We start from the raw sequence: 13,056 nt of genomic DNA, 5'->3' as shown, positions 1-13,056 counted from the left end.
TTTGGAAAGTAAAAGGGAAAATAATCACTTTCCACTTTAATATAACCATCATTGTCACTTTTGCTTATCTTATTCCAGTGACAGTTAAATATTTTGCAGGTCATATTTAACTTGAGTTTAAACTACCATTAACAAATGAGAGCTCTGAATATTTGGTCTGTCATGATTTGTTAAATTCACCATTGTGTCTCTGCGAAGTTATGATATAATCTGAAAGTTAAGGTAAAACTTGCTAAGGTTGGAGTGTTTACATAACAAATATCTAAGATAGCCTTCTCTATTTTTTTTTGGCCTGAGACACCTTTCTTTGAACAGATAATCCCTATAATTACTGCCAGAGTAACTGTCTTTAGGAGGACCACAGCCTGGAGAGCTGCAAACATACAGCAGATATAGATACTCCTCAGGTGATTAAAGATAAAAAACTACCTGGCTGGCATAGCTCAGTGGATTGAGCGTGGGCTGCGAACCAAAGTATCGCAGGTTTGATTCCTAGCTAGGGCACATGACAGGGTTGCAGGACACAGCCCCCAGCAACCGCACATTGATGTTTCTCTCTTTCTCCCTCCCTTCCCTCTCTAAGAATAAATGAATAAATCTTTAAAAAAAAAGCCCATGGCTGTCGTAGCTCAGTGGATTGAGCGCGGGCTGTGAACCAAAGTGTCATAGGTTCGATTCCCAGTCAGGGCACATGCCTGGGTTGCAGGCCAGGGCCCCCAGCAACCGCACAGTGATGTTTCTCTCTCTCTCTCTCTCTTTTTCCCTCCCTTCCCTCTCTAAAAATAAATAAATAAAATCTTTAAAAAAACCCCTAGAAGATAATTCCCAAGAATATTACCTTTGTTATGTATGACCAAGCAAGCAGATGGAAATAACTTGGTTTTAGAAATGTTTGCATCACTCTGAGTACTATTTGTGTGCATGTGTGTGTGTGTGTATAGAAATAGAGATACTGATAAACAGATATAGATTTACCTACATATCTAGATGGGGATAAACCCAATATCAATCCAACTATATATTTTATGGGATAACAAGAAATACAAAAGAATATATCATTAATAATTTCCTAACTTAATTCACCTCCCAAGGTTTCAAAACTTAAGTCTAAATAGTAATATGTCAATGGTTCAAACATATGGTAGTACTCTTAGGGAAAATTATATAGTATTATTGGCTTTTAAGGCTTGAAAAACACCTCAAAATTAGTTTGATAGCAATATTATAATCAGTCAGTGACATTAACAAATTACAACTTTAACTTTTTGTGATTCAGAGATCATCTTATGGAAAAAATTAAGAATTTTGAAGATTTAACTATGGTTGCTATGTTAACCTTCCTAAAATTATCACTTTGACTGTATAATTGTAACACTCCCTGATCTAAGCCATTAGTGGGTTCTCATCCAAGATGCTCTATAATTAGCTGCAACCTCATCTTTGTTGAGCACTTACTTCCCACCCAGCTATCTCGGCTATATTACAATGGGAACTCTCTGACCTTGCTCTTTATTGAACACGTGTCTCCCATTCTTGCTTCCATGCTTTTGCTCATGTTATTCTTTTTCTGAAATTTTCTTCTCACCTCACAAACCCCATTGCTCCCCTATGCCTATAAAAAGCATTAAGTTTTCTTTCTCTACAAAATTTTCTTCAAGCATTCTTACATATTTCCCATTGCCTAAAGGATTTAACATACTATAGCCTGAGAGATGCATAGGAGTTCAAGTATAATTTTGTCCAGCTGCTACATTTAACAGATGGAGAAACCAAGGCTGAGAGAAGGGGAGTATCAGCCATTCACAGTCACATAATGAGTTCATGAATGTTAACACCAAATTCCCAGATTCCCTGGCTTTCAAATAAATGTGTACCTTACATAAGGGCTGGGTTTATTATTTGTGTTATTTATCTGTATCACCATCATCTATAACAATGCCTGACACATAGTTTTCACTCAATAGATGCTTGTCAAATGATGGAATTGGAAGGTATTCTCTGACCACTTATCTAAAATTTCAAACCCCTCTGATATCTTATCTCCCTTATTTGTTTTTTCTTCTTAGGACATAAATTATCCTGTATTCTCTATATTTCATTGTCTGCTTTTCCCCATAAGAATTACCCTCTGATATTAGGCTTGAAATGAGAACAATAATTTCTGCCTATCATGTTCACTAATATGATAGCAGTACCTACAACAGTGCTGGGCATATAGTTAGTACTCATTAAATATTTCTTGAATGAATAAATATTAAAACTTTCTACAATACCTTCTGCTGTCAAATGTTTCTTGAGCCTGGTTTGTCTCCATAAATTGACTATAAGTGCCCTAAAACCAGAGACCATGTCTTAGATCCTCCTCTGTACTGCCTAGATCAGTAGTACTCCAGGTATGGTGTCTGGACAAGCAGCACCAACATTACCTGGGAAATTGTTAGAAGTGCAAAATTATATAACCCACCCCCAACCTACAAAGTAAGAATCTTTGGGGTGGGGGTCAGTGACGTAGGTTTTAACTGTATAATTGACAAGTGCTCCTGAGGACAGTGATGCATTCACGAATTTGAGAATAACTTGGATGAACAATTAGCATTTTCTTAGGAACCTGTCGTACTGAGTATATTTACTAAATTGAACCACAGTCACAAATATAGAATTAACTACTTGGCCAATAGTATACTAACCTCTTTCTGGTTACTCCACATCTGAGTAAAGATGGTAGACGAAGACTACATGCAAGCTATATGGAAACCCTGAGTGACCCTGTAACAGTGATGATTTCACCTTTGTTTATGTCTAGAAAATAATGCCCAAAGTTACTTGACATGCATTGAAAGCTTCTTTGGTAAAGAGCCTCATAAGAAGGCAGAAGGAGGGTACAAATGAGACTGGGCCCTTGCACTTAACATATTAATAACCTGTTTGGAGGTGACAGCAAATCAATATAGGAAACAGCCTAAAACATGCACATAGAGTAACAAATGGATATACAAATGGAAAGTACATGCTTAGGAGATATTGAATCAATGAAATGAGCATTCATATGCAATCATGAAAAGTTTCCCTAAATAATTTTTAAGACATTGATGTAGACAGAGGTATCTCAACCTAAAGAAATGACAGCAAGCAAGGTGTGGCTTGAATAGAAACCTCTGATGCAAAACAAGAGAAATGGGGCTGGTGGAAGGAGAAACAGGGAAAGGAAGGGTGAAACAGAGGGAGAGAGAGAAGGAGGGAGGATGGGAGGAAGAAGGTTGTTGAGGTATATATGGGTGGTCAATTATTGCTGCATGAACTTCAAAAACAGGCTGAAGAATCACATTTGATCTTGTTACCAATTTTATTATTATTGCTTTAAAATTATTTTATTGTTATTCAATTACACATGTCTGCATTTTCTCCCAAAAACTCTGCCCCACCTGAGCCAAACCCACCTCCCTTCCTTGCTTCCACCCTCCCTCTTGGTTTTGTCCAAGTGCCCTTTATATTAGTTCCTAAAAACACTTCCCCCAAATGTGCCATCCTCCCTCCCCTCTGCATATTGTTGGATTGTTCTCTTTCAATATCTGGGTATATTTTCTTTGCTTTTTTCTTTTGTTGATTATATTACAGCTAAAGGTGAGATCATATGCTATTTTTCCTTCACTGCCTGGCTTATTTCACTTAGCATAAGGCTCTCCAGTTCCATCCATGCTGTCACAAAGGGTAGGAACTCCTTTCTCTCTGCTGCGTATTATTCCATTTGGGTAAATGTACCACAGTTTTCTAATCCACTCATTTACTGATGGGCACTTAGATTGCAGCCAGCACTTGGCTATTATAAATTGTGCTGCTATGAACATTGGGGTGTATATGTTTATTTGGATTAGAGTTTTAGGAATCTTGGCATATAGTATGAACAGTTGAAATTCTGGGTCAAAAGGCAGTTTCAATTTTAGTTTCCTGAGGAAATTTCATACTGTTTTCCCCAGTGGCTGTACCAGTCTGCATTCCCATCAACAGTGCACTAGAGTTCCCTTTTCTACACATTCTCTCCAACACTTGTTTGTTGATTTGTTTATGATGGCCATTCTGACTGGTGTGAAGTGGTATCTCATTGTGGTTTTACTTTGCATCTCTCTGATGGCTAGTGATCTGAGCATCTTTTCATATGTCTCTGGGCCCTCTGTATGTCCTCCTTGGAGAAGTGTCTATTCAAGTATTTTGCCCATTTTTAAATTGGGTTGTTTGTCTTCCTGGAATGGAGTCATGTGAGTTCTTTACATATTTTAATGATCAAGACCTTGTCTGAGGTGTTATTGGCAAATATGTTTTCCTATACTGTTGGTTCTCTTTTCATTTTAATGCCGTTTTATTTGGCCATTCAGGAGCTTTCTAATTTGATGAGATCCCATTTGCTTAATGTTTCCTTTATGTCCCTTGCCGGAGGGGACATATAAGTGAAGATGTTGCTGAGTGGACTGTCTGAAATTTTCCTGTCAATGTTTTCCTCTAGGACTTTTATGGTGTCACAACTTATATTTAAGTTTTTTATCCACCTTGAATTTATTTTCGTGTACGGTGTAAGTTAGTGATCGAGTTTCTCTCTTTTTTTTTGCATGTAGCTGTCCAGATCTCCCAACACCATTTGTTGAAGAGGCTGTTTTTATTCCATTTTATGCTTCTTCCCCCTTTGTCAAATATTAATTGACCATAGAGACTTGGGTTTATTTCTGGGCTCTCTGTTCTGTTCCAGTGGTCTATGTGTCTGTTCTTATGCCAGTACCAGGGTGTTTTGATTAAGTGGCCTTGTAATACAGTTTGATATCAGGTATTGTGATCCCTCAATCTTTGTTCTTCTTTCTCAAAATTCCTGCAGCTCTTCAGGGTCGTTTATGATTGCACATAAACTTCTAAAATGTTCATTCTATATCTGTGAAATATGTCATTGGTACTTTAATAGGCATTTCATTGAATCTGTAAATCGCTTTGGGTAGTACAGACATTTTAAGGATGTTAATTCTTCCAATCCATTAACATGGTACATGATTCCATTTGTTAATGTCTTCCTCAATTTCTTTCTTCAGTGTTGTATAGTTTTCTGAGTACAGGTCTTTTACTTCCTTGGTTAGGTTTATTCCTAGGTACTTTATTTTTCTTGTTGCTATAACAAATGGAATTTTTTCCCCTGATTTCTGTTTTCTGATATTTCATTTTTGGTGTACAAAAATGCCTTTGATTTCTGAATATTGACTTCGTATCCCACTGTTTTAACAAACTCATTTAGTAGTTTGAATAGTTTTTTGGTGGACTATATAGGATTTTCTATGGACACTATCATGTCATGTGCAAACAATGACAGTTTTGCTTCCTAATTCCTATCTGGATGCCTTTTATTTATTTTTCTTCTCTGATTGCTGTGGCTAGGACTTCCAATACTATGTTGAATACAAGTGGTGAAAATGAGCATCTTTGTCTTTTTCCTGGTCTTAGTGGTAAAGCTCTAAGTTTTTTCCCATTGAGTGTGATGTTGGCTATAGGACTCTAGTATATGGCCTTTATTAGGTTGAGGAATGCTTCCTCTAATCCCACTTTGCTGAGTATTTTTTATCATAAATGGGTGCTATACATTATCAAATGTTTTTTTCTGCATCTATGGATATGCTCATGTTATTCTTTTCTTTTGTTTTGTTTATGTGAGGTATTATGTTTATTGATTTGTGAATATGGTACCATCCTTGCATCCCTGGGATGAATCCCACTTGATCATACTGAATGACCTTTTTAATGTATTTCTGGATGTGGTTTGCCAATATTTTGTTGTGGATTTTAACATCTGTGCTCATCAGCTCTGTTGACCTGAAGTTTTCTTTCTTTGTTATGTCTTTATCTGGTTTTGGGATTAAGATGATGCTGGCTTCATAAAAAGACTTTGGAAGTCTTCCATCTTCTTGAAATTTTTAGAATAATCTGTGAAGGATGGGGCTTAGCTCTTCCTTAAATGCTTTGGAAAATTCTCCTGTGACACTGTCTGGTCCGGGGCTTTTGTGTGTTGGAAACTTTTTGATTACTGCTTCAATTTCATCTCCTGTTATTGGTCTGTTCAGGCTTTCTGCTTCTTCTTTCAGTTTTGGAAGATTATATTTTTCTAGAAATGTGTCCATTTCACCTAGGTTTTCCAATTTCTTGGCATATGGTTCTTCATAATAATTTCTTACAATCCTTTGTATTTCTGTGGTGTCAGTTGTAATCTCTCCTCTTTCATTTCCGATTGTGTTTATTTGGGTCCTGTCTCTTTTTTTCTTGATGAGCCTGCTTAAAGGCTTGTCAATTTTGTTTATCTTTTCAAAGAACCAGCTTCTGGATTCATTGATCCTTAGAATTGAGCTTTTAGTCCCTATGTCACTTAATTTTGCTCTCATCATGGTTATTTCCTTCCTTCTACTTCCTCTGGGCTGTCTTTGTTTTTGTTCCTCCAGTTCATGTAGGCATAGGGTTAGGTTGTTTGTTTGAAATGTTTCTATCTTTTTTTAGGTAGGCCTGCATCACTATGAACTTCCTTCTCAGGACTGCCTTTGCTGTGTCACATTAGTTTTGGATTGTTGTGAGTTCATTTTCATTTGTTTCCAGAAACTTTTTGATTTCTTCCCTAATTTCTTTCTTAACCCATTCATTATTTAATAGCATGCTATTCAATCTCCATGATTTTGAGTGTTTGGGGTTTTTTCTCCTTGGGGTTGGTTTCTAGTTTCATTCCCTGTGGTCAGAGAAAATGCTTGGTATGGTTCCAAATTTCTTGAATTTGTTGAGGCTTGTTTTGTGTCTTATCATGTGGTATATCTTTGAAAATGTTCCATATACATTTGAAAACAATGTATATTTTGCTTCTTTGGGATAAAAGATTCTGTATATTTTAGTTAAATCCATTTCATCTAGGGCATTGTTCAATGCCATAATACCTTTGTTGATATTTTGTGTGGAGGATCTGTCCATTTTTGACAGTGAAGTGTTAAAATCTCTTATTATACTTGTGTTGGTGTCAATATATTTCTTGAAGTCCTCCAAGATTTTCTTTATGTATTTGGGTGCTCCTATGCTGGGTGCATATACATTTACATTGTTTATGTCTTCTTGATGGATTCTTCCCTTGAGTATTATGATGTGACCTTCTGGTTCTCCTTTTACAGCTTTTTTTGAAATCTATTTTGTCTGATATGAGGACTGCTACCCCAGCTTTTTTTTCCTGTCCATTTGCTTGAAATATTTGTTTAAAGCCCTTCAATTTCAGTCTGTGTAGGTCTTTTGTTCTGAGGTGGGTCTCTTGTAGGAAGCATATGTGTGGGTCATGTTCTTATCCATTCAGGTGTTCTCTGTCTTTTGACTGGGACATTTAATCCATTAATATTTAAGGTTATTATTGATAGTTACTTATTCATTGCCATTTTTTCGTACCTGTGTTCCTCTCTCTCTCACTGTTTTTCTTCCTGTTCTTAAAGGAGACCCTTTAGCATCTCTTGCAGAGCTGGTTTGGAGGAGGTATATTCTTTGAGGCTTCTTTTGTCTGGGAAGCTCCTTATTTGTCTTTCCATTTTAAGTAAGAGCCTTGCTGGATAAAGTAGTCTTGGTTGCAGGCCTCTGGTTTTCATTACTTGGAATATTTCTTGCCATTCCCTTCTGGCTTGGAGCACTTCCTTTGAGAACTCATCTGGTAGTCTTATCAGGGCTCCCTTGTATGTTATTTCCTGTTTCTCCCTTGCTGCCTTTAAGGTTCTCTATTTGTCTTGGAATTTTGCCATTTTAATTATAATGTGTGTTGATGTGGGCCTTTTTGGGTTCCTCTTGATTAGGACTCTCTGTGTTTCCTGGATTTGTGTGACTGTTTCTCTCTCCAAATGAGGGAAATTCTCCATGATTACTTTTTCAAACAGGTTTTCTATCCCTTGCTCTTTTTCTTCCGGTATCCCTATTATATAGATATTATTTTGTTTCATGTTGTCCTGTATTTCCTTTAACCCCTCTTCATTCTTTCTGAGTCTCTTTTCCTTTTCTTTCTCTTTCTGGGTGTTTTTTTCTACTTTGTCCTCCAGCTCACTGATCTGATCCTCTGCTTCATAGAGCCTGCTTTTGATTCCTTCTACTGTGTTCTTCAGTTCAGAAATTGTATTCTTCATTTCTCCCTGGCCCTTGTTGATAGTTTCTGTTTCCTTTCTCATGTTGATATAGTTTGCAGGGAGTTCATTTTAGTTTCCCTGTAGTTTTTGGTTATTCTCTGTGAGCTCATTGAGCTTCCTTACAGCCATTGCTTTGAGCTCATTATCTCATAGTTGACTTGCCTCTATTTAATTTAGCATTCTTCCTGATGTTTCCTTCTTTCCTTTCACTTGGGGATTGTGTTTATGTCTTCCCATTGTTTGTGAGACTCTTCTTGATTGCCTCGGCATATTAAATTGTCCTATTCTGACTCCCTGAGTTTCTGATGTGAACTTCCATGGTAGAAAACCAGTGAGATTCAGTGGTACAGTTTCCTTGATCTCTTGAGATTGCTGGTCTTGAGCTGTCATTTATGTTGGCTCTCCATATGTCTTTCAGTTATGATTGTTGTTGGGTCTTTCTTTGGTGGGTCTTTCCCTCCAGCTGGTTAATGAGGGTCACACCATCCACCACATCTTGTATTCTTTTGTGCAGGTGTAGACAGGTTGTGTTGAAGCTGGTTCTTCTGTGTGTATGAGGTTTGAGGCTTCTCTCTTGGTCTTGTTCAGTTGTTTGTTCTGGGTAATTTCTCCACCATTTAGTTGTATTTCCAGATCCGTCCTAGTTGGGGTTAGTGTGGCTTTCATTCCCTCCACCTTTTTCCATTTTGATCTGTTGGTGGTTCCTTTGTTAGTGGGTTTCCTCCTCCAGCATGTATAATTGTATTCACAGCTTCCACCTACTCATGCCAGGAGAGCTGGCCCAGACCACCCACCGTGCTGTGTGTGGTCCTGAGGGGAGGGTCCTGGACTATTATTATTATTTTTATTGAATGTATTTGGGTCACATTGGTTAATGAGATTATACAGGTTTTAGGTATACAGTTGTATAATATATCCTCTGTATATTTTATTGCGTGTTTATCACCCCAAGTTGCCTTCTGATACAGAGAATAGACTGACAGTTGTCAGAAGGGAGGGAATAGGAAGAGCTGGTTGAAAAAGGTGAAGGGATTAAGCCAAAAAAAAACCCCACCTCATTGACAGACAATAGTGTGGTGAGTACCAGAGAGAAAGGGAGATGGGGGAGGGTGGAGAGGGAAAAGGGGGGATAAGAGGTGATGGAAAGATCCTGTTACCAATTTTTATGTATAGGTTCCTATGGTAAAAATGGTATTTGTGGAAGCATATCCTAGCAATGGAGTCTTTACTAGTTAAGAAGCTATTGGAATCTGGGAGGGCAACCAAGAGGCTATTGTAGTAATATGTAATAGGCCATGAGAAACTATAAAATAATGGAAAAAAATGGTAAATCAGACTACTAAAGTTAAAAAGGACATGAAAATACCCCAATGGAAGGTTTGTTAATGGAGAAGGAGAAAACAGTATACAATGACTGTAGTGTTGCAAATCTGGAGAGCTGGGAAATGACACTGCCCTTGATAGTAACTGAGTGGGAGTGAACATGGATATGCTTGTTTCATTTTAGCTAGCAGTGGTGGTTCTAAGCTATGTTCTGGGCAAAATGAAAATATAGGTCCAGAGAGAAGACTTGAAACCAGAAAAGTTTCACTAGCAATTAGCCAAGTAATATGTAAAATCTATAGGATGTGGTTTCAAGCCTAATCTAACTATCCAAAGGAGAACAAATTATAAAAGAAAAATGATAAAAAAGCTCTCTTCATCAAATGTCCTTTTAAAATGTAGGTTTAGTGATTGATATTGACATGAATTGTTTACTTGACATGGCCTTCTGAGAAGTTCAATTTGTTCCATTTAGACCCTACAGTCTTAAAATGGCTTTTAAATAGTCTTGAAATACTTATACTCCAGTTAGAATCTCAAAGCATTATAGAAGCACATAGTCCCTGTTAAATGAGCAGAGAGGTATCATGGCAAAGCAATGAGGCAAATAGGTATCAAGCATAGGAACCAACTATTAATATCCTGTAACACAAGTTCAGATGAAGGTGTCATGATCACCTAAGCAGACAGGCATGTGTACCTACATTTGAACTATTTCACTTTGTTAAAAAGTATTGGAGCCATTCTGTACATATATTTTCAAGTAGGAACTACTATTATGTTTGTTGCTTTTCAGTTTTCTTTTTTAAATGATTCTATTTATTTAGTTTTAGAGAGTGGAGAGGAGAGGAATAAAGAGAGGGAGAGAAACAACACTGTGTGGTTGACTCTTGTGCGCCCCCTACTGGAGACCTGGTCGACAACTCAGGCATTTGCCCTGACTGAGAATCAAACCAGTGACCCTTTATTTCACAGGCCGGCACTCAATCCACTGAGCCACACCAGCCAGGGTGTTTTTGTGCTTTCAAAGCCATCAAAATGGTATTCTTTAAGCTGGAATGTTCTATAAGTAGCAGCTAAATGTTCCAACAGTTTAGTTGTTCTATTTAACAACATAGTTAAACTGGAATTATCTTTTTAGATGGTTGCATTTTGTACAGCTGTAAGTGACTCTCTAGACCTGAAGCAGGGTCTGACAGACAGCTGAAAATAGATTTGTCCGTTTACAATTTCATATATTATACCTTAGATATTATAACTAGATATATTTAAGGAACAAAATATATAAAATAAAAAAGTAGGCATTGATGTCCTAAAAACCTGTTACTTTGCTTTTATTTTCCTGATTCACCGGACAAATTATGTAGAGTGAGAGAGAGCCTCTTTTTTTTCAGCCAAGGCTTTTAAAAAATAATTCTAATGGAGACAGATGGATTTTAGTTAATTCCAAGAAGCAATAAGATGTAATTTCAATCAATTTTTAAAGCAAAATGAAAACCAACTCTACTGCACTCTATGTCAAACAATATTCATTTAACCTTAAAAGCCACATGTGTTGTATATAAAAACTTCACTTATACTCTAAGTGGTACCCTTTGGAGCTGGGATGGCTCGAGTTCTGGTAATGGAAGAACATGTATTTGAAAATGGTCAAAAGCTAGGCTAAAATGAAAACTTTATAATTCCTATTGCCTTCATTAATCTTTGGGTGGCTTCAGGAGGTCACAGAAGTAACCTCTGTCCTCTCAAGAGGACAAAGAGATTATGAGATATTCATGAAGATAATCTTCAGAGAGCAAAACTATGTTGGCATGTGGCCACTTCTGAACCACACACAACATCATAAAAAGGGTGCGACCCATAGATCCCAATGTATTTGGGAGAACCCAATTTTATGACTGTTTTTCTGGCAGGCTTAATTATTAGGATTGACTCTCCCACTTTCAAAAGTGTCTTGGTTTGGATGATAAGTTATATGGTCACTCTAATCATAAAGCAAATGTAAATTAAATGAATCCCTGGGACAGGGAATTGATCTCTGTGACAAGGGAAAATGAACTCTATGTTTAGAGAAACAAGTTGAAATCAGTAGAATTGGGGAAAATGGTTAGAGGGCTTTTGAGGGAAATTGAGAGAGGGAAAAAAGGAAGAAAATGATCACAAAATTTCCACCAGGTTCTGTGGTGGGCCATGTTATAGCCAGTACTCAGTACCCAAGCTAAAGATAAAATAGGAAGTGGAAAGCTCTTTGGGGGTCTCTGAAAAACATCTAATTCTACCCGTTCTGTTGAGAGAAAGCAAGTGTGCTGAAATCTGAGGAAAGCTCTAAATAAAACAAATACTTGTATAAGGGTTCTCCACTGGTAGACATTTGAGCTTCCAACATGAGGTATAATACTATGAGAAATCCTCCAGTGTCTTATAAAGTGTACAATCATTTTTTGGGGGATGTCTTAGCATTTTTAACAAAATATATGCTTGAGAAATACTAAGACAAAAATAAGGGGGATGTTTCTGACAACAATAGCAAATCAAATATGAAGAAGAAGACAGAAGTATCCAGAAAAATCAGAATTACATACTTAAAAATGCATTGTGAGGGTATATGTGTTTGCCGCAAGAGGTCAGGGGAGAGGTACTAAAGAAACTATTAACTAGATAGTGCTCATGACCCATGCTCTGCTCTTTCAATGGAGATGTGACCAAAGTCAAAGATTTAAGTTTATTGTTAGAAATGTGGTATTTGCATCCCAGAATAGTCCCAATGAAAAAAGCTGGAAGCGTACCATAGCTGGGCCCTGGGAGCAGAGTTGTCACAAACTGTTCTTCCTAGTAGCCTCTGAGTTACATGAATCCCCAGTCTCCTCAAACCCCCATGTTGAAAGGCAATATAACGCAATGACTAAGAGAACAGCCCAGAGCCATACTGCTTGGGTCCAAATTGTTAATCTTCCTTCTTTCCTCTGTCACTTTGGAAAAGTGAATTAAACTCACTGAGCCTGTTTCCTTATGCTACAATTGAGACAATAATACCAACCCTATAGGGTCATGAGGATGAAATTAATTAGTATATGCAAAAAGCTTAGACAGTGCCGGGTGCACGGTAAGTGTCATGTAAGTGTGAACCATTATTCTGTCTCCCTCTTCTTCCCATCCTTTCCCTCCACTTCTTCCTCTTCAAGAGTAGTTTACACATGGAGAAAGCCCAACTTAAGGGACCCCCACAATGGGCCAGGTATTTAAGAAGGAAAGAATTTGTATTAAACAAACAAAGCCTAGTCAAAAGAGAAAATGTATGCCTGCACATAGAAAGGGAATCATTTCATTTCTAAATCATCAAAAGCCAGGGTCTTGAAGATACAAAAAAAGTCTGCTGAGATTTTTTCAGCTTACACTTCTGAAACCACCTTAGATTCTCTTATAATTACACTAGTCCTCTTCTTATCTTCATCCTTTTAGAAAAGTAGTTCACATTTTAATTAAAATCTTTTTCTCTCAGCTTAAAGTGAGGCTTAAAAAGACAGATATCTGCTTCACTGGAAGGCAGTACAATTTACATAGTCATAAAATGAAGTGGTAA

The 13,056-nt window shown here is 37.3% G+C and overlaps 1 protein-coding gene across 2 annotated transcripts in view; it reads right to left on the bottom strand.

Annotated features, from left to right (window-relative positions):
• CHRDL1 (chordin like 1) overlaps nucleotides 1–13,056 on the bottom strand; it is a 148,327-nt gene that overhangs the window by 27,561 nt on the left and 107,710 nt on the right. The gene's annotated exons all lie outside the window — the stretch shown is intronic.

This window comes from Phyllostomus hastatus, unplaced genomic scaffold, assembly GCF_019186645.2.
Source record: "Phyllostomus hastatus isolate PE091 unplaced genomic scaffold, TTU_PhHast_1.1 phas_scaffold_28, whole genome shotgun sequence".
Classification (NCBI taxonomy): Eukaryota; Metazoa; Chordata; class Mammalia; order Chiroptera; family Phyllostomidae; genus Phyllostomus; species Phyllostomus hastatus.
This window is presented reverse-complemented; position numbering and strand designations above follow the sequence as displayed.